Source organism: Myotis myotis, unplaced genomic scaffold, assembly GCF_014108235.1.
Source record: "Myotis myotis isolate mMyoMyo1 unplaced genomic scaffold, mMyoMyo1.p scaffold_m19_p_3, whole genome shotgun sequence".
NCBI classification, from domain to species: Eukaryota; Metazoa; Chordata; class Mammalia; order Chiroptera; family Vespertilionidae; genus Myotis; species Myotis myotis.
Genome location: NW_023416335.1, coordinates 54753470 through 54780422, shown reverse-complemented (window position 1 = coordinate 54780422; position 26953 = coordinate 54753470). Strand labels below are relative to the sequence as shown.

Here is a 26953-nt window from a genome sequence, read left to right as displayed (position 1 = left end):
TAGGCACAATGCAGGGAGGCGAAAGGGAAAGCAGGAAGAAGCCCCCTGCCACTGACAGTGATCGGAAACCCAGGGGGGAGCTAAGAGCTGGGGGGCAGGGCAAAGGCGGCCCTGGGGCCATGATCGGAGAATCAGGCGCCTTTGCAGCCCTGGCCAGTGATAGCAGGAAGTAGGGGTGGAGCCAGTGATGGGAGCTGGGCACGGTCGAAGCTGGCAGTCCCAGGAGCTAGGGGTCCCTTGCCTGGGCCTAAAGCGAAGCCCACGATTGCGGGGCGCTGCAGCTGCGGGTCCCCGCTGCCCGGGCCGGACGCCTAGGCCAGAGGCGTTAGGCCTGGGCAGGGGCAGAGCGGGAGACCGCGGGGAGCTGGGGGTCCCCTGCCCAGGCCGGACACCTCTGCCGGAGGCCTCAGGCCTGGTCAAGGGGCCGATCCGGTGATTGGTGATCGGAGGGTGATGAGGGTCAACTCCTCTGGCCGAGGCATCAGGCCTGGGTGGGGGGCGGAGCCGGGGATTGGGGGGATATGAGGGTCCCCTTGCCCAGGCCTGAAGCCTGGGTCAGAGGCGTCAGGCTTGGGCGGGGGGTGGAGTAAGCGATCAGAGGGAGATGGGGGTCCCCTGCCCAGGCATGATTCCTGGGCCAGAGGCCTCAGGCCTGGGCGGGGGCCAGAGCCAGTGATCGGGGGGAGATGGGGGTCCCCTGTCCAAGCCTGACACCTTTGGTGGAGGCATCAGGCCTGGGCAAGGGGCCGATCAGGCGATCGGAGGGTGATGGGGGTCTACGCCTCTGGCCGAGGCATCAGGCCTGGGCAAGGGGCAGAGCCAGCAATCGGAGGCGTCTGGGGGTCCCCTGCCCAGGCCTGACGCCTGGGCCAGAGGCATCAGGCATGGGCAAGGGGCCGATCCTTTGATTGGAGGGTGATGGGGGTCAACGCCTGAGGGCTCCCAGTATGTGAGAGGGGGCAGGCTGAGCTGAGGGACACGCCCCCCCCCCCAGTGCACGAATTTCGTGCACCGGGCCCCTAAGATATATATATATATTATAACCATCCTAAAAAAATAAAATAAAATAAAATAGTAAAACCATATTAAAACTTCACATCTTCACTTTGAAGCCATATCACTTATTTTTGAACTATAATTTTTGAGTATTAACTGTGGGACAGTGTCTACACCAGCTACATTAGCCTAATTATGCCAACAACACAGTGAGATAAATAGAGGGAATAAAGAGCTTGGCCAACAAGGTCACAGAGCTAGTAAGTGGCTAAGTAAGGATGGAAACCCTGGTCTGTCTGATTTTAAAGCCCACATTCGTCCCAAGCCTTTTAACCACCTTGCAGTGTAGCCTCATTCTCTCTATCCACTTTTCTCTCCTTCATTTGACTAACAGAATAACCAGGCCAACGCTTGATCCTACCACAGTCACACCCTAAATTAGGGTAGAAGCTTCCACAGGCCTTTTAATATTGTCTCTGGTTGTCACAGAGTATTTTATTTCTGTGTTGTCATCTTCTAGATCTTCTAAGATATAAGGACTATATCTTTTTGCTGCTGAAATTTCAGCACTAGTACTATATTAGTATACAGCCCGCAAATATTGTTAAATTAATTAGTGAAGAAATGAATGAAGAAATAAATGTTGTTGATTAATTTATTGTGGCCAGGAACAGATGTTGACAATGAACATAAGTAAGTCACCCTGGATATCACTTATCAAATATATATTGAGCACTTACAGTGTCCAAATTTTTAGCCGAGTGCTAGGGATACAAAGATGAATATGACCAAGCTCTTCTTCTTAGAACTCACAATAAAGTGCTTTGAAACGGTCATGAATTTGAATAATAACATAGTATAGTATTTTAAGTTCCATGTTTTTCACAGTAACAACCAGAGGCTGGGTGGCTGTAGTAAAGAGAATGAGAATAATGACACACATAAGATGTTTTCTTTTCCCGAAGGAAACCTATAGAACATTCATTTTAGTATGTTCCTGGACTGTCTCGCACATTTTATTTTGAACCTCATCAAAAGTTTGTATATGCTTGGGGCTCTTACAAAGAATGTAGGACTTCCAGATGGCACCAGTGTTTCTTAGGATGCTCTCAGAAACATCCCTACTCAAATTTAAACTGTGTGAGGGGAAAAAAAAAAAAGATTCCCTTGTTTCCATAAATATTTGAAGTATCATCAAAATAACCTGAGGCAGACAAGCTTTAATACTCAAGTATAATCATTCATTTCTTTTGTGTCACTCTAATTTTCCTCACTTGAAATAAATGTGGTCTGACATATTGATTATCCATTCTTGGCCATGGGGGAAGTTTTACTCATATATTGATCTAACTGTTGGTTTATGTGAGGGTTTTTTTAACATAGATGTCATATGATGCGTCAGAAATGTGGTGATTCCAAAATTATGTAACCCCATTAAACTAAGCACTACTGGACTGGGGCAGCTGTACATTCAATGGGAATCAACCTGGAAGGGTGCCATGCTCCTGGCCTGTCTTTTGTGGGTGGTAAGAGCTGGAGGGCAAGTACAGGTATCTCTAACTGGGGAACATCTCCTCAACCTCAGTTGTTGAATTCTTTGATTAATTTTATTGAATTGTATAATTTACAAATCATAAAATTCACCTGTTTTAAGTTTACAATTCAATAAATTTTTAGAAGTTTACTGAATTATGTAGCAATCATCTTAATCAATTTTTGGAACTGGCTCATCCCCAGTCTCACACCCAGCCCAGGGCAACCACTTATTTATTTCCTGTCTCCATAGATTTGCTTTTTCTGTACACTTCATAAAATGGAAACATGCAACACGTGGCCTTTGGTGGTTGGCTATATCCAATTAACATACTATTTTTGAGGTTCATCCATGTTATAGCACATATGGTAAGTTCATTCCCTTTATTGTTAAATAGTATTCATTATATGAATGTGCCACATTTTGTTTCCCCATTCATTTTATACACATTTTGTTTTTGCTTTAGGCTATCCTATATAATAAAGGGGTAATATGCAAATTAACCATCATACCCTCACACAACATGGACGCCTCCCATGTGGTCACAAGATGGCCACCACAAGATGGCCAGCAGGGGAGGGCAGTTGGGGGCAACCAGGCCTGCAGGGTAGCAATTAGGCATCGATCAAGCTGGCAGGGGAGTGGTTAGGGGGTGATCAGGCTGGCAGGCAGAAGTGGTTAGGGGCAATCAGGCAGACAGACAGACGAGCAGTTGGGAGCCAGCAGTGCTGGATTGTGAGAGGGATCCCAGATTGGAGAGGGTGCAGACTGGGCTGAGGGATACCCTCTGCCCGCCCCCCCCCCCCAGTGCATGAATTTTGTGCACCGGGCCTCTAGTTATAAATGATGTTGCTATGAACATTTGTGTACAAAGTCTTGTGTACATATATTTTGACTTCTTTTGAGTGGATATCTAGGAATGGAATTGCTGGGTCATACAGTAACTCCAGGTTTAACATTTTGAGAAACTGCCCAACTGTTTTCAAAGTGACTGTACTATTTTATATTCCCCTCAATAATTTAGAAAGGTTCCCATTCTTTTTCACATTCTTGCCAGCATTTATTATTGTCCTTTCTTTTGATTATAGACTTTCCAATGGCTGAAAATTGATATATCATTCCAGTTTTGGTTTGCATTTCTCTAATGGCAATGATGTTGAACATCTTTTTATGCACTTATTAGCCATTCTCATAATTTTTGTGTGTGTGCGAAACGTCTACTCAAAACTTTTGTCTATTTTTAAATTGAGTTAGTAGTCTTATTGAGTTGTAAAACTTCTTTTTACATTTCATATTCCTTACCAGATATATGATTTATAAATATTTTATCCTATTCTGTGGGTTGGTTTTTAACTTTCTTCATGGTGTCTCTTGAAGCACAGGTTTTTATTTTGATGAAGTATAATTTATCAAGTTTTTCTTTTACTGCTCATGCTTTTGGTGTCATATTTAAGAATTCCTTGCCTGAACCAAAGTGTCAAACATGTGTGTGTGTGTGTGTGTGTGTGTGTGTGTTTTATACTCAAATCTGTATACTTTTAGCTCTTACATTTAGGTTTCTGATTCATTTTGAGTTACTTTTTCTATAGTATATATGAAAATTTCTCTATATGGAGGTAGGGACTAAGTTCATGTTTTCACATTTGGATGGTCCATTATCTCAGTGCCATTAGTTTAAAAGACTATTCTTTCCCTATTTAATTGCCTTAGCACTTCTGTTAATATCAACTGACCATAAAAATGAGTTTATTTCTGGACTCTCAACACTGTTTCATTGATTTATAGGTTTGTCTTTATGCCAGCACCACACAATGTCTTGATATATAACTTTTTAAAAGTTGATGGAAATTTTAAACTGAATAGATTCTGTCTTAAAAAAAAAATCTTTCCATTAATACATATTGTAGGAAATGCAATGAGAGAGGATGGCAACATAGGTAAACGTGGTACTCCCATCTTCTCACAACCACATCAAAATTACAACTAAAATACAGAATAACCATCATTCAAAACTGCCTGAAATCTGGCTGAATGGGAGTCCTACAACTAGAGAGTTTAAGAAGAAAGCTCATTGAGACAGGCAAGAGGGGCAGAGATGTGGAATGGGCTGGTCCCACACTCACGTGTGGTGTGTTTTTTTTCAATCTGGAAGGATATCTTGGATATCCCCTGAGGAGCAGGGAATCCCAGCCACACACCAGGCCCCTAAGCCCAGGGTTCCAGAGCTGGGAAGAGAAATTCCCATAACTTAACGCTATAAAAACAAGTGGTGATGATAGTTGAGTGACATGACACAGAGACTGCCAGAAAACCAGGCAGTTCCTCTTAAAGGGTCTGCACACAGACTTAATCAGATTCACTTCCTCTGAGCTCCAGCACTGGGGCAGTGGCTTGGGGGAGTCCACAGACTTACAAGGAGGGATTAAATTATATGGCATTAGGGCAAGAGCTCAGGGAAAGCTTTCTCCCAGACAAAAGTGCTCACAGAGGTCATTGTCCCTATGCTGAGATCTCCCCCCACACAGAACTGACTGGCAGGTGCCATATCTGAGTCTCCATAAATCTGCCCCACACCATTTGACCTGCCCTGGTGATTCCCTGACACACTGCCCAACCCAATTTTCAGGCTCACTCAAGCTGTTTGCAGCAGCTTTTCCATACAGCTTGTCCTTGCTGGGCTTAAAAGTCTCCTAAAATCTCTCAAACAAGTATCAGCTGGACTCAGCATGCCCCATACCTTTTAACAAGCCACCCAGGCCCAGCACTAGCATCTGCCTGCTTTGATTCACAGTTTGGCCTCTTCTAGGCACCTCTAAGCCCAACACAAGTAGCAGCCATCTGCAGATCGCTCTGTAGCTTGTACTCAGTGGCCTCTGCAGGGCACAGGCAGCGGCTGACTTTGACCTCCCAGGAAGCTCCAGAGCCAGTGCACTTAGTGGACAGTATCAGGCCATGCCAGATTACAATTGTACCACATCCATGAGTGACACACTCAAGGGGTAGACTCAGTAAGCACCAAAGCCCCACTGAAGTAACTTCTGCTTCTAGAGGTGTCTCCTGCATAGCAGCTCTTCTTCTGTAGTCACAGCTGGTCTTCACAGCCAATTGGCCTGGGGGTCAATTCCTCTCAGTGACGCCAATAGTAGTCAAGGCTCAACTACAATAAGACAGTGCACACAGCCCACACAGGGGCACACCTAGAGGGTTCAGCTCAGGTGACTTGGGAGGCCTAGCCACCAGGCCCTACAAGACACCTACTACACAAGGCCACTGTACCAATTCCAGAAGACACAGAAGCTCTATGTAATACATAAAAGCAAACACAGGGAAGCAACCAAAATACAAAGGCAAAGAAACATGTCACCAATGAAAGAACAAAAGAAATCTCCAGAAAAGAACTAAATGAAATAAAGCAAGCAAACTACTAGAGACAGAGTTCAAAACAATGCTTATGAGGATGCACAAGGAACTTAATGACAGTTTCAAGGACCTTAGTGATAACATCAAAGACATGAAAAGGACCAGTCAAAAGTGAAGGATACACTAACTGAAATGAAGAATAATTTACAGGGCATCAACAGTAGAGTAGAAGATGCCAAGAATCAAATCAACAATTTGGAATATGAGAAAGCAAAAAACACCCAATCAGAAGAGCAAAAAGAAAGACAAATAAAAAAAATATGAAGATAGTGTAAGAAGCCTCTGGGACAACTTCAAGTGTACCAATATTTGCATTATGGGGGTGCCAGTAGGAAGAGAGAGAACAAGGTATTGAAAAACTATTTGAAGAAATAATGACAGAAAACTTCCCCTACCTGGTAAAAGAAATAGACTTACAAGTCAAGGAAACACAGAGAGTCCCAAACAAGGTGAACTTAAGGACGCCCACACCAAGACGCATCATAATTAAAATGCCCAAGGGTTAAAGATAAAGACAGAATCTTAAAACAGCAAGAGAAAAGCAGTTAGTTACCTACAAGGGAGCACCAATATGACTATCAGCTGATTTCTCAACAGAAACTTTGCAGGCCAGAAGGAAGTGGCAAGAAATACTCAAAGTGATGAATAGCAAGGACCTACAACCAAGATTGCTCTACCCAGAAAAGCTATCATTTAGAATTGAAGGTTAGATAAAGAGCTTCACAGAGAAGAAAAAGCTAAAGGAGTTCATCACCACCAAACCAGTATCACATGAAATGTTGGAGGGTCTTCTTAAATAAGAAGGAGGAAAAGAAGAAAAAGAAGAATATATTAACAATAAAATGGCAATAAATACATATGTATCAACAACTGAATCTAAAAATCAAAATAAATGAGCAAGGAATCTAATGAACAAAATAAACTGATGAGTAAAATAGAATCAGGGCATGGAAACATGGAACAGACTGACCAATCTCAGAGGGAAGGGGGGAAGGGGCCAGACAGCATTTTACCAAAGAAATTATATGCATATATGCATTTCCTATGGACACAGGCAATACTGTGGTGAAGGGGCAGGAACTGGGTGGAGGGGAGCCATAGGGGGAAAGAGAGGGGGCATCTGTAATATTCTCAACAATAAAAATTTCAAAAAATACATACTGTAAGAAACAACTAAATAAAATAAAGATAATGAGAAAAATTACAGAAAAAATGAAACAAATAGGATTATTGCACAAAATCTATATCATATATGTCTTCAACATTGCTAGTTGTGGCTACTATTGTGATTCTGCACTTGCCAACAATCAAGAAGGAAATGGAGTCCATCTGGTGTGGCTCAGTTGGTTGAGTATCATCCCATTTACCAAGAGGTTGCTAGTTCCATTCCCAGTCAGGGCACATGCCCGGGTTTTGGGCTGGGTCTCCCGTCAGGGGCATGCAGGAGGCAGTTAATTAATGATTCTCTTTCATCAATGGTTCTATGTTTCTTTCCTTCTCCCTTTCTCTTTCTAAAGTCAATAAAAACATATTTTTATAAAGGAAGGAAATGGAAACATATTCATAAAATATGTGTAATAAAAATAATATAATTCAACTTCTTAGTAGAATTACAACTATTCTTAGTTTTTGAGCCAGAGGGAATTTTATCCTGTATGTGTTCATAAAAAGGAGATTGTGTAATATGACAAACAGCATCCTTCCAAGAACTCTCACACTAAGTAAAGCAAAGAGTTTCTGATTCTTTTCTTACTATGTTCTGCATTGTAGACTAACTGCAATTAGTAAATGCAAGTTTATGCAGAAGTCAAACAAAGGACATTTGCTCCTGACCTGGTTAATCCTGAGATATATTTTATTATTTAAGCCATTCCATTATAAATTTTTTTTCAACCAGGAGTTTTGATGTGTAGGGTAGGGAAGAATCCAAAGCTTTAGTTCTGAGGGATAATTTAAAGTGCAGTTATACTATTGTAAGTTAAGATCAAACTCTGTATTTTATTTTTTTATGTTTGTAGTAATATTTTAATGCACAAAATATAAAAAATACAATGTATGAAGTTTCCCTCTTAGGTTTATAAGATATCAAACCTGTTTTAATACATTTACTTTTACAAGCCTTCTGTTTAGCAGCACATGCTATACAAGTACATACATGCTAGTCTTTTACTATAATTAGTTTTCATTTCAAACTAGTGACTTGCCTTTTTACCCATAGCTTTATACATTTCATTTCCCTTATAAAACACGTGATATTTTTAGTGGTAAATTTTAGTCAACATATTACATAGAAAGAATCTGGATTTTTAAAATGAATATTTTTAGTACTGTAGCATGATGGGTTTAATTGAACATGAAGCATAATAATAATTACATTGTACTGTTTAAACTAAGTCACAGCTGTGGGAAAATTTTTGGTTTTTCAAATGTAACCAAGATGAGACTGCAGAGTGATGAGCAGTAAAATATTAGAGAACAATGAATGAATAAGTAAGATGATTTTTCATCAGTGGCCATTCATTATTTTGCTTTTCAGAACCTGGAAGAAATTGTCTTCTTTGAGTTTCTAATGTTCTGGTAAATCTAGTCGTTTCTTAGCTTCCCCAATATCACCTTGAATTGCTGAAATAAGTGACTCTAAAGAATCAAAGTTCTTTTCTGGTCTGAGGTAGCCAGCAATGGCCACGTTGAAGATTTCCCCATAGAAGTCCTCTTTGAAGGTATGCATGATATAAGCTTCCATGGACTTTTTTGTGTTCTTGTAGTATGGGTTCCATCCTATGCTCACCACCATCTTATGGACTTCTCCAGTTCCCACACTGGCCCATCCTATCTAATAATAGACAAACATGGTAATTAACCGTACCTCCGCTATGCTTCCCATTGGCTAATCAGCAGGATATGCAAATTAACTGCCAACAAAGATGGCGGCCAGCAGCCATGCAGCTGAAGCGAACATTAGGCTTGCTTGCTCCAGTGATGGAGGAAGCCAAGGTTCCCTGCCTGCCGTGGCCCAGCTCTGAGCTCTGGAAGCAACAATCTTTCAATTATAGAAGCTAAACAAACCCCATATACCTGCTTTCAGCCAGCCGCGGCCTCAGAGCTGGAGCGAGCAGGACAGCAACAATGTTTCAATTATAGAAGCCAAACAAACCCCAGATACCTGCTTTCAGCCAGCCACGGCCTCAGAGCTGGAGCTGGGCCTCAGAGCTGGAGCCGGTGACAGCTATAGAAGGTAAATAAATCCCAGAATTAAAAAAAAGAAAAAAAAAGAGGCTGGGAGCTTCAGTCGCCCGTGAGCCTGAAAACGGCCCTCAGCCCCTCACCCAGACTGGCCAAGCACCCCAGTGGGGACCTCCACCCTGAAGGGGGTGTGACCAGTTGCAAGGAGCCATCAGCCCATCATCCAGGCTGGCCAGGCACCCAAGCAGGACACCCACCCTGATCCAGGACACCCTTCAGGGCAAATCAGCTGGCCCCCTCCCATGCACCAGGCCTCTATCCTATATAGTTAAAGGGTAATATGCAAACTGACCCTAACAGCAGAAAGACTGGGAATGACTGGTCACTATGACACACACTGACCACCAGGGGGCAGACGCTCAATGCAGGAGCTGCCCTCTGGTGGTCAAGGCACTCTCACAGGGGGAGCTCTGCTCAGCCACAAGCCAGGCTGATGGCTGCCAGTACAGCGGTGGTGGTGGGAGCCTCTCCTGCCTCCTCAGCAGCGCTAAGGATGTCTGACTGCAGTTTAGGTCTGCTCCCCGCTGGCAAGTGGACATCCCCCAAGGGCTGCCGGGCTGCCAGAGGGATGTCTGATTGCCATCTTAGGCCCAATTCCCCGGGAGCAGGCCTAAGCCAGCAAGTGGTCACCCCCGAGGGGTCCCAGACTGAGAGAGGGCACAGGCCGGGCTGAGGGACCTTCCCCCCCCTTCCTAGCAAGTGCACAAATTTTTGTGCACCGGGCCTCTAGTCCATAATAAATGCCAGTGGGTACATCAGCAGGAAGATTATCGACCACTTGTTTAGGAAAGTTGGTGGTGGGTATGCCCAGCTGCCTGGAGCCGCAGCCAAAGCTCTAGTACGGCAGGTGCTTCATGACTCTGTCCGTTTGGGCTTGGGCTGCTGCCCAGTCCTCAGGTCTGGAGGAGCCGCCGTGGAGGTGGTGCCCGGACCCCCGGACCAGCCAGGGGACATGGGCGGGAGCTTGGCCGGCGGGCCGGGCAGGAGCACAACTGGCCGGGAGGCACCTAGTACACCCCGGGCAAGTCCCTCCCGCTCCTGATCCAACAGAAGCTACCTGGCAACTGGGATGCTGTGTCTCTCCAAACTCTATATTTTAATAATAAACTTAAGCAAGGAGTTGTATTGATGTGCTTTTATGAAAAGGAAGAAGCCTAATAACGACAGTTTCCTGATCATAATGAGCCCTATCCCCACTGCAGAGATTAGGTGAGAGAAAACCTCATCCAAGGCAGAACAAAACTATCCTCAAGAATTAATCCCTTAAACCTGGCAGATACAGAGTTGCAAAGCTAGCCATATCTCTACCTCCCCCTGCCCCTAACACCAAGAGAATTAATTTAAGCAAATGATTGTTCTAATATCCAGGTCTCTTTTAGTTAACCAATATGAAAATTCTATCAGAAAATTCAAACACATCGGGGATCTCAGCTGTGTAATATCACTTCACGAATTCAAGAAGAGGAATGTTAGTTGGTGAGAGGTATGAAGATTACCTCTCACCAACTACTGGTCCTGCTAGCACTGCTTACCCTGTGTCTGGGAAGTCAAGTTTGCTGGAAGAAAATAGACTAGAATTGAGAAGACTGAGTTTTCTTGGTTGACTAATGAGTAGGCAAATGTGAAGTAGTATTAATCTTCAGTGTGTCCAGAAATGTTATTTCTTTTTTAAGAAATGAGCTAGGAAAAATGTCTTTCTTAGTCTGAGTAGGATGCACTATCACCATGTTGTGTAAAACCAGAGCAGGGCTCATCATGGGGTGAAGACTAACATTGACCAGGTTATACAAAAGCACCCAAGCAGATTTCTAGTGAGAGAAAATTACATAGAAACATGGCTTTATAATTATGGCCCAGGCTTTGATGGTTGAGTAAACCACCCTTGCGAAATAATAATCTCTCAATAATATCACTTTGCTCACATCTGGGAAGCTGGATTCAGTTACTTCTAAGTGTATCAAGAACTTCCCTTGGGGTACTTAAGCCAAAGTCTGCTTTGCTGTGCCTCCTTCTCTTTTTTTGGTTCCAATTTATCAAGCAATACTGTATTTTCCAATCTGGATTCTGTCAAAAGGAGAATTTCTCTGCTAAGGAGGTAAAAAGAACAATCTAGATATAAACTTATTTGGGGTAGGATGATAGCCAACATTGCCAGAAGCCTGGACCTATACTATGTCTCCTTGAGTGAGTTGTATCAGCAATTTAATAACTATCTATTTCTTCACCAGGTCAGGCTAAGGCATAGAAAACCCTCACCAGGAATAATATTCTCTTTACTGTTTACCCTGGCTTAGAATGCCTTGAGCACAATTCGCCCCAAATCCTTGGTGTACATATGCTAAACACTATGGATTTTAAAATATACCTAGATGGCATAAGCCAGTGTTCTCAAAGTTTGGTTCCTGGGCCAGAAAGTTCAGCATTGCCTATGAAACTTGACAGAAATACAAAGTCTCAGGCTTGACCCACAATCTAAAAAAATCTAAAATTTTGGGAGTGAATCTCAACATTATTTAATAAGCCTTCTAGATGATTCAGATGTACCAATGTTGGAGAAACTTTTTTTTTTTTGTAAACTATCAGGAGCATCTCTGTTTCAGTAAACAAATTAATCTTTGTGTGCTGAAAGACTTAAAAAGTTCTGATTATCTTGTGGATCAGCTTGTAGATTTCTGACATCTTCTCAGTTTGGATTTTGCTTCTCTGCAAAGTCTGGGGCAGAAAATCAGTAATATATAGTTGGACTTAATATTACCTTCTGGATATAATTTTGATTAATGTAATACTTCATTCAATAACAGCAGAACAAATGGTTTTCTAAAATTCACATGGAAAATTTACCAAGAGATACTACATTATGGCTCATAAAGCACACCTTCACAAATTTAAAAAAAAATAGGATACATACAAAGTATGCTCCAAGACCAGAGTGTAATTAAACTAGAAATTAATAATGGATAGCTGGCCCAGCTGGTGTGGCTCAGTGGTTGAGCATCAAGCTATGAACCAGGAAGTCATGGTTTGATTACTAGTCAGGGCACATGCCAGTGTTGTGGGCTCCATACTCAGTAGGGGGCATGCAGGAGGTAGCTGATCAATGATTCTCTCTCACCATTCATGTTTCCATCTCTCCCTCTCCCTCTCCCTACTCTCTCTGAAATCAATGAAAACATATTAAAAAAAATAATACATAGCTGCATAATCCTCAAATATTTGGGGATTTAAACAACACATTTCTAAATAACACACAAATCAAAGAAGAAATTTTCAGAGAAATTAAAACACATCATAAACTAAATGAAAATGAAAATACAATCTATAGAAATTTGGGGGATAATGTTGAATGAGCATGTTAGAAAAAAAAAGATCTAAAAGTGAAAATATAAGCTTTCCTCTTGGGAAAAAAAAAAAAGCAAATTAAATCCAAAGTAAGCCAAAGAAAAATAATAAGAGCACATATTAATAAAATGGAAAACAGAAAAAGAATAGAGATAATTAATGAAACCAAAAGCTGATTCTTTGAATGATCAATAAAATTGATATTTCTCTAGTCAGGTAAACAAGAAAAAGAGAGGGAAGATCTATAATTAGAAATGAAAAAGGCTGACATTACTAATGACCCTATGGATACTAAATGAATATTATAAACAATTTTATGCCCCCAAATTTGAAGTGACATCTTTAAAGTACTGACAAGAAAAAAAATCAACCTAGAATTCTATATCCAGCAAAAATATCTTTCAAAAGAAAAGGTGAAATAAAGATATTTTACATGTAAAAAGCTGTAAAAATTAATCACCAACAATCTCACTCTGAGTAATGTTACATTTAAATATAAAATGTTAAATTTCCTTCAGACAGAAGAAAATTGATAGATAGAATTATGGATCTATACATAGCAAAGAAGAACACTGGAGATAATGGTTAAATATGTATCTTTTCCCCTTATAATTTAAAAGGTAATTGGCTATTTAAATATGTATGGAGTTTATAACATATGTATAAGTAAATGTGTGTACTAAAGGGTACTATTGTAAGATCTTTATATCATACATGAAATAGTATGATTCCACCTGAAGGTACACTGTGATGTCAAAGATGTTTACTTCAAACCATAATGTAATGACCAAAACAACAGCAAAATAAATTCAACACATTAAATAAAATGAAATCATAAAACAAACTTAATCCAAAAGAGGTTGAGAAAAAAAAGAAAACAATAGATGAGACAAATAAAAAAAAAAATAGCAGGCAAGCGGGGGTGGGGGGGGGCGGGAATGGGGGACATCTGTAATACTGTCAAAAATAAATAAATAAATAAATAAATAAATAAATAAATAAATAAATAACAAATAGCAAGATAATCATTTTAAACTTAAACGTAGCAATAATTACATTCAATGTCAGAGCTCTAAGCACCCCAACTAAAAGTCTGATTATCAGGTTAGATTAAAAGTCAGACCCAAATATATATGCTGTCTACAAGAAACACACTTTAGCCATTTTATCCACCCTTCACCAATGGGTGAAGATAGTCAAAAAGTAAAAGTTTCAAGTTGTAAGATAAATAGGTCCTGGGTATCTAAGGTACCACATATTGTCTATAACTAACAATACTATATTAAAAGTTAATAAGGGAGTATATCTTAAAAGTTCTCATTATAAGAAAAAATATAACTACATGTGGTAATGGATGTTAACTATTTGTGGTAATCATTTCACCATATATACCAATCATATGTTATACACCTAAAATGAATACATTATTATATGTCAATTATATCTCATTTTTTTAATTTAAAAAGAAAGAAGTTTACTTTAAATATAGACACAAGTAGGTTAAAAGTATTAATAATCATAGGAAATTTAGGAATTAGTACATGTATATGACTTAGTGTGTTCAGTGTTCAGTGGATACTTGGTAAAAATATTTCTTAGTATGTTTCCTGCTTTTTAGTTTTATCTTAGTCAATTTGGGCTGATATAAAAAAAAAAAAATACCAAAAACTGGGTGGCTTAAACAACAAACATTTATTTGTCACAATTCTGGAGGCTGAGAAATCCAAAATCAAGGTGCCAACAAATTTGATGTCTGGTTAGAGCCCTCTGCCCCATTTGTAGATGGCCATCTTCTTATTGCATCCTCACATGGTGAAGAGAGAGCTCTGGTGTTTTCCTCTTCTTATAAGGAAAATCGCATCATGGGGGCTCTACTCTCATGACCTCATCTAAGCCTAATTCCCTCCTGAAACTCACCTCTAAATACTATCACATTGAATATTAAGGCTTCAACATATGAATTTGGTGATGGTGGTGGGGGTCACAAATATTCAGTATATAGCAGTTGGGTAAACTTCTTCTGATATGAGGTAGCTGAGTGTTTCTTATGATATTTACATCTTCAGTATCTTTGAAAACTGAAAGGCATCAATTCTTAATAGGTAATGATTTGAGAGTAAGAATTTAGGTTTATTGCCTATAAGGGACAATTATCTGGACATGAATTTCTACAACATTTTGGGTAGCTGAAAAGTGTGGTAAGGGGTACTTTTCTCTAACATGCTGAAAGATTTTTCTGAGGATGAATCTCAAAAAGGTGACATAGGTGATCAGAACATCTGGCTGCAATTTGGTTTGAAACTGATGTGTTATCCTAAAATACTAAGGATAGTTCTTTACATTAACTACTCAAAAGCAGGTACATTTTTCACCCCCACCACAACTCTGCAGTCCTGTCAGTCTCAGTTCTCACAGAAGTATAAAGAAAGTAGAAGGAAAAATATTCAAAATACATCCTCAGTAGTCATAATGAGATATCTAACTTTTTAAAAAAGTAATTATAAAGATAATGAATGGTGAATGAGTTTTTTAAAGAAATTTGAATAGTATCATTAGCTCTATAATTTTTTTTACTTTTTTGATTTTTAAGAAGATGTTTATTAAAGTTGGGAATAGTGAAACAAGGAAGGGTCGAGGATACAGGAAGCAACAGGAGGAGAGGGACGAGGTGAGGAAATGAACCTAGGCTGGGCTGCTTTAGCTTATTAAGAAGTCAGAGAATCCATGGCCAGTTTGACTCAGTTGAGAGAGCATCAGTCTGTGACTGAGGGGCTCCAGATCCCATTTTGACCAAGATTCTGGTGTGAGCTTACCAAATTTGTAACAACTGCTCTTGATGGAAAGCAAAGGAAATTTAAATATTAATATAAATTATTTAGTCTTAAAAAAAGGGAGAAAACTGTTAACATATTTAAGTCTGCCATGGTGAATTTTTCAGATATTAATGTTTAATGCTAAATCTTTCTGTCCAGCTCAGAAACCATCAAATGAATTAATATTTGTAATATACCTGGAGGTATCTTGATTAAAGATGTTAGAAAAATGCAAAAACTTGAGCCTTTACTAAGATGATTGAATTGTCTAAATAATAAAGAATATATATATATATATTGTCTCTCTCTCTCTCTCTCTCTCTCTCTCTCTCTCTCTCTCTCTCTCTCTCTCTGTCTCCATATATATTACTGAACAACTGGAATGACCGAAACAACTGGAATGACTGAAACAACTGGAATGACTGGTCAACCAGTTGCTGTGATGTTCACTGACCCCCAGGGGGCAGACACTCAAAGCAGAAGCTTCCCCCTGGTGGTCAGTGCGCTCCCACAGCCAACCTCCCTTGGTCCCTCCCCCTGGCCGGCCAGCCCCCCCAATAGGCCCCGATAGGGGGGGCAGGCAGGCCAACCTCCCTGGGTCCCTCCCCCAGCAGGCTGGCCTCCAATAGGTTTTGATCACTGGCCAGGCCGAGGGACCCCTCCTGTGCATGAATTCATGCACTGGGCCTCTAGTATTAAATAAATAAGAATATACATCAAATGACAGTACAGAAAATTTACAATATAGTAAAATGTATTTTACATTGGGAGACTTTTTATTTTTAAAGTTCTTTACCAAAATCTATCACTGGAAATGAGTTAATTTTTTGTGTCTCTTACTCTTACTCTCTTGCTGGAAGAGGAGAAAACTGAAGATCAATCTAATTGTATAGATAATAGAAAAGAGAATTTTTAAAATCCTCTTAATAAATACAATGAACTCAGACCCAGAAACTAGACCCTTGGATACATACAGCAAGTTCCATATGTGATTCTTACTTAATTTTAATGCATATATTTTAAAATTACATGTTGATAAATTAATGTGTCTCTGATTGCAGAATTAACAGAGGTAAACCTCTCAAATGAAAAAAAAATAGCTATTTTGTAAGTGAGAGATAAAAAGTTATTACAGGCTAACCCTTTCTCATGTCAATTTCTTAAATGTGAAAAATATCCAATGAACCCATTAAATACATTTTGACAGACTAACAGCAGGAGGCTTGTTGACCTTTCACCTCATATTGATTTCCCCTTCAGTCGTTTTCCTTGGTGATTTCCACTTTCCCTGCATATAGTTTGCCTCCCAGCCCACTCTCCCCATGCCACTTTTGTAATCATTTGCAACAGAAATCCACACAGATCCCTGAGCTGCACCAACTCTTCAGGAAAACCTTGAAAATAAAGCAGCCACATTACTCACATCTATCAATATGTTTCTCAATCAGCAAATATCTCTATAAAACATAGATACCCTGGGCATCTCAATAATGCAGCTGAGCAGATAAACACCTGGGTGAGTCAAAATTGTCATTAATTATTATTTATTCATCAACTTCACCAGCATTGATTAATGGGCCACTCTGGGCAAGAAACCAAAATGGAGATCCAAGGAATGGAAAGGAAGTGCCGGACGAGCTCCTCTCTGCCTAGTTGTAGAAAAATTCTACATAGAAGACACATGAAGGGGAAAAAATCAAATGGTGAAGATTAACCAATGAGGACAGTGCATATAGGTGCTGGGAAATTGAAATGAAGTGAGAAATCGATGTCAACTAATATTACCCTGAAGGAGTCAAGAAACAAACTAGAAGAGTCTGGAGTTGTTCTGATTTTGATTTTGAAAAGCAGTAGTAAGTGCCATGTCTGTCTGCAGTCGGGAGTAGTCGGGAGGGATATCTGCAGGAAATGTTACTAAGTGGAGTCAGACTCTAATGCTGCAACCCAAGCGACAGAGAAAGGATAGGGTGCGGGTGCTGGTGAGGTTTAAAAGTGCTTTAAAATAATCTGTATCTGTTTCCTGCAAATTAGAGCTAATCTTCTAAAGGAGGACAGGTCAAAATTAAATTATTTGGACCCCTGTGAAACTAATGTTAACATTTTGCACCCTTGTTTGTCTTTATGTTATTTTGCGTTGGTGATTGTTGGCCTTTGAATGTCCCCAGCATGTGGCTGTTTTCCCCTGGTTTTCTCCAGGCACTGATTTTAAAACAGGACTTACTGATCTAAATCAAACTTGTCCCACATAGATTAATGAGCATTATAGGTTTGGTGGAGGGTTTCTTTTGGAGAAGAAAGCACATATTTACAGCAGAAGAAACTATTATAAATCCTGAGGCTTTTCCGTTCTTCCCCAGGTTCCTCCTTGACTGCCAGTCACTGGGGTTTTGTCATACACCCTCCTTTCACTTGTGCAACGGTCTGGTAGGATTGTGCCCAGCTTCTCTCTATGATCTCTGTCCTCTTTTTAAAAAAATATGTTTCTTATTGATTTTTAGAGACGGAGGAAGGGAGAAGAGGGAAACCTGGGTGTGAGAGAGAAACATCCTTCAGCTGCCTCATGCATGCCCCCTGCTGAGGATTGAGCTGCAATGAGCTCTGACCTGTGTCCGAACCTGTAACCTCTTGGTGCATGGTACGACGCTCAACCACTGAGCCACACCGGCACTTGTTGACATAGATTTCTCACTTGATCTCTATCCTTTTTTTATACAGACTGCCTTCGTTCCAATTTAGGTCCAGGCTGTCATGTCACCCTGCCTTATCTGCTGCCAAATAAAAAATCTTCCAATTGCTAGGAGAAACCTATTTTCTGAGTCAATGGGAGATTGTGTATTAAGGATAATGATTTCATGACCTAAATATTTTCCTACATAAAGTTTAGAATCACAGAGAGATTAAAGTAATTTAGCCTTAATACAAAAAAAGGATGGGTGGTATTTTTTATATTCTTAATTTCCTTCCCCATTTCTTTAATATTCCAAAGTTTTCCTTTTCTCCACAGATCCTGTTATAGATTGAACGCTTGTATCTTCCCAGATTCATTTGCTGAAGCCCTGACCCCCAATGTGACTGTATTTGGAGACAGGGCCTGTGAAGAAGTCATAACGGTTAAATAAAGTTATAAGGGTAGAGCCCTATCAGATAGGACTGGTTTCATTATAAGAAGAGAAAGAGACACCAGAGGTTCCCCTGCCACCAATCTTATGAGGACACAACAAGAATGTAGCCAGCTGTTTGAAAGTCAGGAAGAGAGCTCTCACCAGAAACCAGATTGGCTAGCACCTGATCACAGAGTTCAGAACTGTGAGGAAATATTTCTGTTCTTTAAGTCTTCCAGTCAGTGGTATTTTATTATGGCAGCCATCCAAGACTACTACAACCTTTTACCCACAGTCTTAGCAGAAGATATTGCCCCTAGCTTCAGTGAGAAAAATGGAAGTCCTTAAATATTAACTCATTTAACAACCCTCTACACTACCTACAAATATCTCCACTTCCACCTATTCTTTCCTGCTTCCCCCATATCAGTGGAAGAGTTGATAACTTGCCTATTCAAGGCTCATTCTTCTACTTCTGTGTTGGATGCATCCCCTCTCACCTCCTTGGAGCTGATACCATGCCCCTGCTTAGAGCCCTTCCATGTGATCATACCTTAAATAAAACCCAAACTCACTACTATAAGTCTGCAAGGTGCCTTTTGACCTGAGTCCCAACCCATATCTCTGACTTCATCTCTCACCACATTGTAGTTCTTGAATCACTGTGGCTTCTTTCTGTTTCCCAATCACAACAAGCTCCCACCCACCCAGGATACACTGGCTGTGTGTCCCATCTGGAACACTCTTCCTCCAAATCATCCATCACTAGCTCCCATTTTCATTCAAGTCTCAGTTCAAATGTCAATCCTCAGAAAAGACTTCCCTAAATACCCAACATAAAGCCACCCTACAATAAGAGAAAAAGTTAAAAAGAAACTTTTCATTCTCTATCTATCACATCACTGTCTAAAGTTATTTTAGCTATTCTCCTTGTCGATTGGATGTCTTTTTCCTACAGAATGTAATGTCTATGACAATGGGGGCCTTCTCTCTTATTTCACGTCAATGTTTTCAATGTCTTAAGATAATGCCTGGTACACAGTATCACTTCTAAAGATCACTGTTGAACCCACCATCTCTCTTCTCTTCCATATTCTCAGGTGACGTTCCTTGTGGCTAGTTTTCCTTAGCCAAAAACATGCTCGGTTATTTTCCATTCTAAGAGCACAAGTTCCCATCTGGCCACATCTTCCATTAGTTACTTATTTGTCTATTTCCTTCATTTCTGGTTCATATACATTTTCTTAAAGAAGACCCTAAGCCATCTATTTCCACCTCTTCCGTACTCTTCCTCTCTTCATCCCATTGTAATCTGACTTTGTTACCAATCCATCCAACCCCATTGCTTTTTACTAAGATTATAAGTGACCACTGGATTGATACATTCAATAAACACTGTTCTCACCTCATTTTACTTGGCCATCTATGATATTTAATATAGTTGACTGTTCCCTTTTTCCTGAAACTCTTTCCTTCTTCAACTTCCTTGTAGCCACAAATATACCTTCCTTCCTTCCTTCCTTCCTTCCTTCCTTCCTTCCTTCCTTCCTTCCTTCCTTCCTTCCTTCCTTCCTACCTTCCTTCTTTTCTTTCTTTTTTCACCTTTTCTTTATTGATTTTTTTCTTTCCTACCTGAGGTTTTCCTTCTCACACTCTTTAGGGGTCACAACAATAGTACCTCTAGGGGCCCAGTAGGAAATGTACAGGTTTAAAGGAGCTGTGTGTAATTAACAATGATTGGTGAGGACTGTGAAACAATGCAGACTACTCCCTTTCCCTTCCAGAAGGCATTCAAATCAAAGTTTTTTAAAATGCTATGCTAGTCAAGCAAACTGTATCTGTGGGCAAATGGAGATGATTAATTTATGGCCTGTGCATTAAATCTTGGTGTTCTATGGGGTTTTTCCTTGGACCTTTGTTTTCTACAACATATACTCTAATTTGGTAACCTCATTCACAATTACAACTTCAACTTCCACTGATGTTTCATTGATTCTGAGTCTCTATTACACCAGTCCTGCATAGCATGGGTATCAAGCACAGGTATAGGGTCATGCAGACTTAAATTTGAGTCCCTGCTCAGCCATTTATCAGCTATGTGACCTTGGGTCAATGAATTTACTCTCTGAGCTTGTTTATTTATATGTAAACTAAGGATAATAATGGTCATTCTTATGAGTCTTTAGAAGATGAAGCTGATGCATATAAATGCTTAGCACAATATCTGAGCATAGTAAGTGCTCAATGAAAGTTAGCTCTTCAGGTGAACATCTCTATGGAGGGTACAGTAGACATCCCACACTCAACATTGCTAAGCTAAACTCATCTTTTTTTTTTCAAAGCTTGATCCTTTTGTTACCAACAATACCTTTTATATAGGTGGCCAAGCCAGAAACCAGGAATCATTCTAGATTTTTTCTTCTCTTCCTCTTCCCTAACCTCAAACACTATCCACCAATACACCAGACATTTGGTCTCTATTATGTTTTACTGAGTCCATGTTCTTTCCTTCAATTCTACCCATGTCTTAATTCAGCCATTATTATTTCTCTTTTAGATTATAGCCATGACCTCTTAACTGAACTCTCAGCCTCATATCTTGAACTCTTTCCATCCATTCTCTAAATTTTTGTTAAAGTGATCTTTCTAAAATGAAAGTTTAGTCATGTTACTTCTCTGCTTGGAAACATTCCAAGTCTCTCTTCCACCTATGTAATAAATAACAAATTTCTGATCTGGCCTTTGCCTTCACTTGGGATATTACTTTCCATTGTTTTTCAGCCTGAACTCTTTACTTTAGCTATCCCCAATGACTTGAACCTCCTTGTAGCAAGTGTAGGTCTTTTAGGAATGCCCTTCCCTGTCTCTTTCTCAGGCCAACCTCTTACTTATCTCAGTTCAAGCATTATCAATTCAGATGCCAGCCTCATCTTGCCTCAAGGATGCCTAGTGAAAAGGGCTGTTTCAATCATGATAGATTTGGAAACAGAGGGAAAAGGATATATTTGGAGGATAAAAAGGCTAACAACTTGACCTAAATATTTTTACATTCTTTAATGGTGAAACAGAGAGAGACAAATGAGGTAAGAAGGGAAATCTACCACTGTGTGATTTTATTTTTAAATATTTATCATTTGAAAAAACACACAAATAATAACATTTTTAAGCTAATGATCATATGTCTAAATCATATTTGAATGAAATTATCTACTAGGCTGACATGCACACACTTACAAATGACCCACTGGTATGTTTGACAGCACAAACTTTGCCTGGGAAGTGAGGAAAGCTTATCAGAGGAGGCTATAGGAGAAACTTAGGTAATAAGAATTCAAAAAAGTTAGCTAGGTTAATTATTTAAATTAGTTTAAATATCTTTTTGTTAAAAGACAAGCTAAAATCTATGAACTGAATAAAAATACATACTACAATTTTAACATTTAATATGGGTTTTATTCAACTGTGGGATTAAAAGATATGTTTAAACCTACTTCAAGATTTCTCATGCGCTTAAGCAAGTTGTTATCAAATCTGTAAAACTTTACATATACATTTTGATATGTTTGTGGATATATACAGGCTGAGATATATCCATACTTACATATATTTATATGAATAAATAAAAAAATACATTCTATTTTACCATTTTTCTGTATTCTGAGAAGATGCTATTCCTGCTCGTACAGTGTTTCTCACAATGTGGGTTTCCACCTATTAATTAGCGGCTCAAAAAGTCAACTTAGTGGGTTTTGACCAGAACTTTTAAAAAGAAATAGAATTAAATAAATTAGAAAACATCAGAGTAACACATCGTAGGGGAAGCATTGCTTTTGCAGACACTGGTCATGGTCAACATGTTTGAACAGCACTGCCTTTGAGAGGAACAGGGAGAGAACATGGACCACCGGGCCTCTGAGTCTCTCTGTCCTGATCCAGTGTTGAAGGCTGCCTGGAAACACCACATCTACATCAAGTCCACACACAGTGCCCTTAACAACAGCATGGCGTGTAAGCAAACTTTGATTCTCCTGGAAAACTGCAATACCTTTTACACTTGACAATGAAAACTTTATAATTTGTTTGCTTTCTTCTTCTTCTTCTTCTTCTTCTTCTTCTTCTTCTTCTTCTTCTTCTTCTTCTTCTTCTTCTTCTTCTTCTTCTTCTAGTTGCTAGCAAGTGAGTTAAATTTAGCACTCCATTTAGTTCCCCACAGCCACTGGCCTCCTTATCTTTCCCATGATTGTCCTCACTGCTTTTCTGTCTGGTAAAGACACTACCTTATTGAATTTCTGTATTTTGTGCCTTCAATTAAGTAGTTTTATGCCTATGATTGTATTATAAGCTCTTCAACACCTTTTTGGAAGTTAGTGTTTCTAAATAACTCATAAATTGGGAAATCCTTTCGACCTTCAACTTATCAGCTACCCTGCAAAACCAGGAAAATAACCATAAACAAAAAATTAGAATAACTTCTCTTATTATTATTGATGATTTTCAGTAAAATATACAGGTGCAACTTTACAGTCATGGGAAGAATACTTGTCCTTTAATCTACTCAATTTTTGGTTGGTATGATTACATTGCAGTTTTCAAAAGTTGGACAATTTTAGCTCAAAGAACTGTCAAAAAGGGACAGACGGAATTTTTTTGCCAGTGCTAGAATAGAATGCCTTTCTCATAGCTCCCATTTGGGATAGCAGTTAAAAGCCAAATCTATTACTTTTATTTGCTTTTTATTAAAAAAATAACAAAAACACAACTTATAATGCATCTCCCATGAAAATTCTCAGATGTGGTTGTTGTGAGAATTGCAAATTACCTTGTGTTTCATAAGCATGTTGGATCTTATATATTAGGAAGCCTGAGGAACCCCCTCAGAGTTCTAACAGTAATTTTGAATAGTAGCTTATTATATGGAACCATAAGTCAAGGGGCATGTTTACCAGACACTCGCATTCTTCTTCTCACCACCAGACCTTCATGGAAATGATTACCCAGCCTGAACTGATTATCAAGCCTGAAAGCATCACATCTTAATGGAGATAATGGAGGTGGATATTTCCAGATTTGTATTCTAATCAGAGGGTAGTAGAATCTGAGCTAGCCCTAAGGGGTTTGTTAAGCCACCACCACAGCTGATATCTTGGTCCATTTTTTAATTAAGAGTGATAATTATGCAGAATAGTCCCCTTTCCCTATATTTTTAAAAATAATGTAAATGACAAGAAACTGATTTGAGGTCACCATCTCATGACCTGTCTGAGACAGAGTCTTGAGAACACTAATCTATGTGAAAATAATTAGAATCCAATTAGCTTTGTATCAGTGGCATTGTGTATTTTTTTAATAATCAAAGAAATGTCAAAATGAGACAGAGTAAACACTAATCATTATTGCAATTACTCATCTGGGGTAGAATTAGAATCTGGGGTTTCCAGGAATTTCCATTTAATTTTTGCAGAAAAGGAAGACGTGTTTTGTTAGTTCCAAAGCACCTGTATGCTAATCTCCAGGCCTCTCCAACAGAGAAGATAGGAATGCGGGTGAAGAATTCTAAGCGATTTCAGGCAGGCATGTGACTTCATATCCACTACTGCAGGTACAATTGGTCTGATGGCAAGATATGTGATCTCCCCCTTCACAGTGTCAGGGAGGACAAGGAGAAATATCAAGTCCCACAGAGGCCAAAGGGACAGAGCTGTTTACCTCAGGAAGTGAACTAAATATGGTGAGATCACAGGGATATGGGACAGGGTCATGGAGCAGCTCATGGCATCAGGTAGGGCTGCCAGTCTTAGCAAATAAAAATATAGGATGCTGGTTAAATTCAGACTTCAGAAAACTAACTAATAATATTTTAGCATACGCATGTCCTGAATATTGCATTTTATTGCAATACTTTATTTTTTTATCTAAAATTCTAATTTAACTAGGTGTCCTGTATTTTATCTGGCAACCTTATTTCAAGAGGTGAATATAGTTCCCACAAAATTATTAACAATTTTGGGCTTCTTTTGGCCTAGTGTAAGTTATTATGCAAAATATTTCAGGTTGCCAGAGTCTCTATTTGCCATGAAAATATGAGCACACACATGGAGGCATAGAAAAGTCCCACCTTCACCTTGCCACCTGCAGAATGGTTTGATAGAAGAATGAGGTATTCCTTGGACTTTCATCTGTAATTATTCAAAGTATTGGTAGTCCCTGATAATATAGTCCAAATGGATAGTATTTCAGGGGATCTCTAACTCTGAGAAACATTGATTTTTTTTTGTTTTAAGGTCATTTTTATGAGAGAAATTGTAGTGTCAACTCATGCTTCATTTTCTACTTATAAACACATGTATAGCCTCAAAATATTTGTGCTTATACTTAGACGTGTATATATATAAACATATATAGTCACGTGGTCTGGCTTCTGTTGTTCAGACCATTAAAATATGAAAATTTCAAACTGCTTGATTATAGAATAGCTAGCATACGATTATATGAAGACTGTAGGGTTTGCGTTTGAAAGAGAATTTCTTTCATATTGTTTTTCTCATCTTATAATACTTCACAATTTACAGTGTCCAAGAACTTTGCATACATTATCTTGGCTTATGCTCCAAGAACCCTGTGTTAGACACTGTTGCTTTCTTTTCAGATAAGAGAAATCGCACTCTGGCTAAGCATCTTGCCTAAGGTCATTAGACAAGGAGGTGACAGAGGTGAGAAAACCCCTCAGGTCTTCTGACTCTTGTGCACTGTTTTGTTTTGGGGTGTGTGTGTGTGTGTGTGTGTGTGTGTGTGTGTTTTGTTTTGTTTTTCCGTTAGGTAAAGCTATGGCCTCAGTAATGAGTCCAAAATTTAAACCTTGGATATTCTCTGAGAGTGTACTGCTGAAGAAGATGGACATCCTTTCCATGTGTCTGAAGACAGTAATGTCTGATTAATTGGCACCTCCTTCCCAATGTTACTTCATTGGAGGTTTCATTTAAGGTGTCAGTTGCCACCATTCCTGCACATTATCAGAGACTTTTGATGCATTGGTGACCTTCATGCTGCCTGTTCTCTACCATGTACCTTTAGTTCCTCTGTCATTTTCCTCCTCAGTCGGCTGTACTTTGGTGCCAATTCTATCCTCATAGGCCTTATGAAAATGCAGTGGCAAGGAATGAAGAAAGGGGGACCAGTCAGGAGGAGGGAGATGAGAGAGGCTGTGCTTTCTTCCTCCTTGTTGCCTAAGGGATGCAGAGGTGTAAGCCAGCTTCTCTAGCTCTGTATCGTCAGCACCTCCTTTTACTTCCTCAGCACCTCTCTTCCTTCCTGTACATCTTTTCACCCCTGAACCCACATTTGTCCCAGTGCCCCTAAGGAAAGGCCCAAGGCAGAGCTATTTTGTCTTAAGAATTTCACAGGGAAATCAATCCTTACAGCTTGCCCGTGAACTATGTATGTAGAGACAATTATCAAACTATCACACATTTGATTTGATAAATATGTACTATCACTTCCTAAGCTGGTGACAGAGATAGGGTAGGCTTCAGGCACCAGTTAGTCTCCTGGGAAATTCTCTTTCTCTTTCCTGGCTCCCATTCTACCCTTATACTAGGGTCTCTTTCCAACTCATAATCACTGCCTGCTTTCTACAAAAGTTGCTTAACTCCTCACAATTCCCATCTGTTTTGCACTTCCTAGACCCTGGGTCCCTCCTTCATGCTTCTGTTAGTGGTTATAATTAAAATTTGGGTAATTATTTCTTTTGTAACTGCAATTCTCAATTCCCCACTGGCATGATCCTTACCCATGGTGGCATCAGAAATAAAGGGTCAAAGTTCATCCTTACCACAAAAATGTCCAAGGCAGCATTTCTACTCGCTTTGTCTGAGCTTATTCCTAAAGTGAAATTCTATCCTTATTAACTTTCTAAAAAATTATGAAAATAATAAGCCCAGCTAAATCACTAGAGCAGCCGGGAGACATTCAGGGTAAAATAGCAGTCCAGTTAACAACCCACCATCTCCTGAAATAGGGCAGAAAATAGGTATGCAATTGTCTGGGAACTCCATATGTACAGCTTTTAGTAAAATGACATTATGCAGCCTCATAGGGTAATTTTGAAGAAACATGAAGCACATTTCAATAAAATATAGCCATTGCAATGATCATTAATCCATTCAACAAACATTTGAATGATTGCTATTTAGAAGACACATTATGGCAGAAATGCTAAATAAAATGTGGATCCCATTCTCAATGAACTTATGAGAGATAAAACTTACACATAAATAACTTTAACACTAGGCAGAAAGAAATAAGGCAATGTGTGTTATAGAGTCCCATGCAATATATAACAAACATATATGGTTAAATATATATGTAATTAAATATATATATATGGTCAAATACACAGGGATTGGTAAAAGTAGGCTTACAGTTGTGAATACATGAAACAGAGTTTATTCTCTTATTATTTATTAGTTATTTTATTTTCCATATGAACAACTTAAACCTACTTTTGCCAA

At 39.4% G+C, this 26953-nt stretch overlaps 1 pseudogene; it reads right to left on the bottom strand.

Moving 5' to 3' along the window:
• Positions 1-8456: 8456 nt before the first annotated feature.
• LOC118650409 lies at positions 8457-26268 on the bottom strand (annotated as a pseudogene).
• Positions 26269-26953: the final 685 nt, after the last annotated feature.